The sequence below is a fragment of the Salvelinus sp. IW2-2015 genome, linkage group LG6.2, assembly GCF_002910315.2.
Source record: "Salvelinus sp. IW2-2015 linkage group LG6.2, ASM291031v2, whole genome shotgun sequence".
Taxonomy (NCBI): domain Eukaryota; kingdom Metazoa; phylum Chordata; class Actinopteri; order Salmoniformes; family Salmonidae; genus Salvelinus; species Salvelinus sp. IW2-2015.
Window position 1 is genome coordinate 25,654,503 of NC_036846.1, and position 5,922 is coordinate 25,660,424.

The window sequence follows — 5,922 nt, forward strand, 5'->3', positions numbered from 1 at the left end:
ATAATGTTCACTGATCAATGGAGATCAAAGGAACATGAAGTCAACAGTGACATGACAGTGTTGGCTTTGGAGGGAGCGTCGCCCTCATCTCCATGCATCACCCCCCAGGGCAAAGGAGCCACCATACCTCCACCGACTACTACTGTTCTTAGAGATAACCTTCTGCATATTATCCAACACTTATTTATGGTTTAGTGAGCAGGTCACTCCCCCTGCTTGCTGTAACAGCTGGGAAACGCTGACCCGGCCCCCACACACACCTCTCTAAACCGACTTCTGAAGACTATGTATGTGTCTCAAATTGGACCCTATTCCCTATTTAGTGCACTACTTTTAAGCAGGGCCCATAGGGAATGCCATAAGGATATGGTCAAAAGTAGTGCACTTAATAGGGAATAGGATTCCATTTGTGACACATCATGTCTGGTGCTGCTTGCTGTCAGTTTCCCCCTCTCCTTATGAGTCTTGGTGATGACCTCCGGTTCTGCCTCTGCCGGGGTCACATGAATAATTTACTCTTTTGAATTTAGCCCGGCTCTGACATTTAGATGTTTGATGCTCAAGGGCTTCCTCTTTTAACAGTGTTAGAGAATGTTTATTTTCCCCCCACTGCATCATCTGATAAAGTCAAAAGTGCAGGCAATGTCGTTGATATTTAAACCCCTTTCTTTTAGAGTGATCTGATATCCCCATCACGCTCCGTAGATATGTAAATCCTATGCGTTTGTTCATTGTAACTGATGCCAAGCAATGATAAACATGGTAGTGAAACATTATGATCCGTATGATCTTATTCCACTAGAATACAGTTTTTATTAACAAAAATATTATTTATCCTACTTATTGCTAAACTAATTTGCAGTGTAACTATTCATGTAAAAATGGCAACTAAAGTTGAAGTATTTGCATTACTTTCAATTCAAAGAGTTTATTTGTAATTATATTTTTATTAGAAGGTTAATTGTGTTTTTGAGGAACCAAATCCTTATTTATCAAAATCAAGTTTAATGATGTACAGTATATAATTGACTTTGAATGTGTGAAATTGTTCAATTCCAATTCTCATGCATTGCTAACACCTGATTCCTTAAGTTGAATCCTCTCTMATAATACACAGCGAACAGTATGTTATTTACCGGCATGCCAGCCTTAACTCTTGAGTCCCACAATCAGGCCGGAGTGATTTAGGGCTTCTAACCACTAGCAGAGATGAAAAACAAATAAGGTGCTGAAGTCAATCCGTATCGCCGAAGTATCGCAGAAGATCTGCTTTCGAATTTAAAGGTCATTTCCGATTGAGCCGACARACGCAGTGTTTACCGTGAGGTCAGACTCCGCGACCGCAGGGAACAATGCCTTTAATTGTCAATCTTGCTATGAAGCACATTTTCAGCTCATAGGGATTGAACAGAGCCCTAATTTAATGGAGTCGTTCAATATCTTCGACCCGTCTGACAACGTTAATATGAGCCAGTTCCTTCTCACATCATCCTTCCATTCCTTTCCGTTGTTTAGTCCTCAATCGTCTCCACACCACCTCCTGCAACATGACTTTTCCTTCAAAAGACTTGAATGTTTTAACTTCCGCATCGTTTTGCATCTGATCAGACTTTTTTGGGGGTCTTTTTTTTTTTCAAGGACAGTTGAAGTCTTCCTGCTGCCAAGAACTGTCAGAGATTTTTTGCATTGCGGTGTTAAAAGGTGAGAGGACACCAATTAGAATGTCATCTCTGGCCAGGAGGAGCCAGTGGCACAGCTTGCTACAGGAAGTGGGATAGCTGACTTCCTGCGAGGGGTCACAGCTGTTGGTGGAGAGGCTGAGAGGCTGAGAGGCTGCCACTGCCAACCAATACGTGAACCGTTTAGTGTTAAGCAGGGTGACACTCATTTGAATCGCAAAGAAGGAAGAAAAAGTGTCTCAATGTCACCAATAAATTTACATGATTTCATAACATCTGCCACAGGACTTTGGTGGAGTTAGAGGAACATGTAGATGTCAAAAGCACTCAAGGAGAGGCACAACTGCAAGTGCTGAGCACTTGGCAGCAAAGGTTTCTCTTGACTCTAGCTCAGAGTGTCACGACTTCCGCCAAAGTCGGTCCCTCTCCTGGTTCGGGCGGCGTTCGGCGGTCGACGTCACCGGCCTTCTAGCCATCTCCGATCCGCCTTTAATTTTCCATTGGTTTTGTCTCGTCTTCCCTCAAACCTGGTTTCAATTCCATCAATTACATGTTGTGTATTTAAACCTCTGTTTCCCCCTCATGTCCTTGTCCGGAATTGTTTCTTGTAGTGCTTGTGTATGTTATGCTGGTGGTTACCGGGTTTTGTTTGACACATTCATTTATTTTTCTGTTTACGGTGGTTCTTATGTTTATTAAACGACACCGTTGTAAATCAGTTTTCGCTTTCCTGCGCCTGACTTCTCTGCCGCCAGTACGCACCCCGTTCCACAGAGTCAATGTATCCTTAGAAGCAGCAGTACAGGTTATGTATACGATACTGAGAGACCATAAAATATTTCTTGATAAGTGCCATCTGTTAATATATTTATATTTAAACTGTATCTCTTCTGTTTTTCCGATTCAAAACAAGTATTGCTGAGCGATTAATGCTTTTTGAGGTCAGTTTGGTTTTTCGACTTGATAATTTTTRTTTTGCACGGTTTTTCGATTTTGGTTTAGATTATTATCATTTGCATTAAATGCACTATGCATTACATGGGTTGAATTCTGTAACAACACAGAATAAAACTATTAATACAAGCCCCAGAATGGTAGTGACGGCTCATTACTCCGTATTAACCATAATTTATTCACATTACTTAACTTTAATACATTTCTGTTTTATGTGTATATTACATTTATTTTCATTTGATGACTGTATTATTTCATTCTATGTCGTCGTCTCATCTCGTTAGAGCTGCTGACTACGCTGTCTGACAAAATCATTCTTTTGTAGTTCTTCAAAGAAAATAAGGCACYCTTTTACGACTGCTGAATACCAAACTATCATTCGCTTAGATCTCGGTAGAGACACTTCCTGAAGCAACAGCTGATCTCCATATCCCCCTCTTGATCACACATTCTTTGTTTATTTTACACCTGCTACAGAAGAGACAAACAGACCGGAAAAGTAGGTGCACAAAGGATTATGGTCATTGTAGTTAATTACCACATGTTCTGTGCTAAACTATGTAGAGCTCACAGATTCTTTTTTTAGAAGAATAAATGTAATTCAAATAATTGTCAATTATGGTTCTTAAAAAAGAATAAAAAATAATTAAATGTTGGATAGTCGCTCAGCACTTAACAACAAGTTATCATTCAAAAATGTAGCTGAACGTAACCTTGTTCTTCAAGATTGTGAAAAATAACTAAGGCATCTGGACGTGATAATCTTTACCTGAGGTGAACCACTGGAAGCGTGGCAGGGATGGAGACGTGAGGGATTGATTGGCTCTTGCTATGAGCAGCTGTCTGACTATGCCCGTATATGGCTCAACAAAAGGAGGTTTTACTGATCGCCAGTCACTCTGCTGCCACACAGTCAAAACCATTAATCTCTCTGCCTGAGTGCTTGGCCATGTGTTAACAGCCGGGTCCCAACTCACTGTTCACCTGTCTGACCATCTCACACAAAACCATGCCAATCATCCTCACTTAGTAGGTCCCCTCGGGCCTATTATGATTATAGTTGCACGTCCGTCCCCGGTCCATACACTACGACCACCGTAACCCACCCATAACCTGCCCATCTTCATGAACTAGCGGTAACCTGCCCATCTTCATGAACTAGCGGTAACCTGCCCATCTTCATGAACCAGCGTAACCTACCAGTCACCAACCCATCTTCCTGAATCAGCGTCACCTATCCGTAACCTGCCCATTTTCCAGAACCAGCAGTTTAACCAGCCGTAACCTGCCCATCTACTGAACCAGCGGTTTAACCAGTCGTAACCTGCCCATCTACTGAACCAGCGGTTTAACCAGCCGTAACCTGCCCATCTTACTGAACCAGCGGTTTAACCAGCCGTAACCTGCCCATCCTACTGAAACAGCGGTTTAACCAGCCGTAACCTGCCCATCTTACTGAACCAGCGGTTTACCCAGTCGTAACCTGCCCATCTTACTGAACCAGCGGTTTACCCAGTCGTAACCTGCCCATCTTACTGAACCAGCGGTTTAACCAGCCGTAACCTGCCCATCTTACTGAACCAGCGTTTTAACCAGCCGTGGTATACTATGAGCACGTTTCAGGTGAGCCATGATGGAGAATGAAGATATAAAAAAAAAAGAATAATTCCAAATGGCACCCTATTTCCTTCATAGTGCACTACCTTTTGACCAGGCCTGAGCAGCTATATAGGGAGTAGGGTGCCATTCGGGAAACACACCAGGTGATTCAGTAGCACGTCACTGAAACTAGTAGCCTGGAGCGCCAGGCAGCAAAACAGACAAGTTCCAACAGATTTATTTCAAACACAGATCGATACCTTTGGAGTTTCCTCCTTTATTTTGTGTGTGTCTCTATCGACGACGTCAATGAAACAAAAAGTCATCATTTAGTTATTACCACCCTGATTGGCTGGCTAGCAGAGTGATTAACAGTGATAACACTGTGGAATGAATGGAGAACTAGCCCTAGTCTCCATCGACAAATGGACCCTATTCCCTACATAGTGCACTACTTTTGATATGGCTCTGGTCAAAAGTAATGTACTATAAATCGGGAATAGGGTGCCATTTTGGAATTAGTTATAATGTTAATTCAGGAGCAGTGGGCTTAATCAGGGTCTGAATAACAAGGTCCCACAGTTCCAGTCTAGCAAAGCCTTTTCGGTCTCTCAGATGAAGGGAGGGTCAGACAGCGCTCCATTGTTCTTCAAGGGAACAGAAAACGAATTTGCTCAAATAAAGAATGTCTTGCAAGTATAAATCATGTTTGCTAATTCCTTTACTAATGCCACATAATGCAAATGGTTTCCTGTTTAAAAATTACACCATGGAGACAATGAGAGAAGTTCGCACAGTACTGATCACACACTGGAGACAATGAGAGAAGTGCATGGTACTAGAGACAATACGAGTAATTCACAGTACTGATCACACACTAGAGACAATGAGAGTAATTCACAGTACTGATTACACACTAGAGACAATGAGAGCAGTTCACAGTACTGATTACACACTAGAGACAATACGAGTAATTCACAGTACTGATTACACACTAGAGACAATAAGAGTAATTCACGGACGATACTAGAGACAATAGTAGAGCATTTCACAGTACTTGAGTTGACACAGACTAAGACAATAAGAGTAATTCCCGTACTAGAGACAATAAGAGTAAGTTCACAGTACTGATTAACACTAGAGAAATAAGAGAAAATTCATCGTACTAGAGACCATAGAGGTAATTCACAGTACTGATTACACACTAGAGACAATAAGAGTAAACGCACGTACAACTAGAGACAATAGAGGAATTCACAGTATGATTACACACTAGAGACAATAAGAGTAATTCACACTACTAGAGACAATAAGAGTAATTTACAGTATTGATTACACACTAGAGACATATAGAGTAATTCACGGTACTAGAGACAATAAGAGTAATTTACAGTACTGATTCACACTAGAGACAATTAGAGCAGTTCACAGTACTGATTACACACTAGAGACAATAAGAGCAGTTCAGGTACTATACAATAGAGTAATTCACAGAACTGATTACACCTAGAGACAATAAGAGTAACTCACAGTATGATTACCAACTAGAGACAATAGAGAAATTTCCATGGTTACTAGAGACAATAAGAGTAATTCACATGGTACTGGGCACAATGCCACTGTCTTGTTCCTTATGCTTACCATAATCTGAGGTACAGTCATTTTACTTTCATTCATTATTAAATTGTTT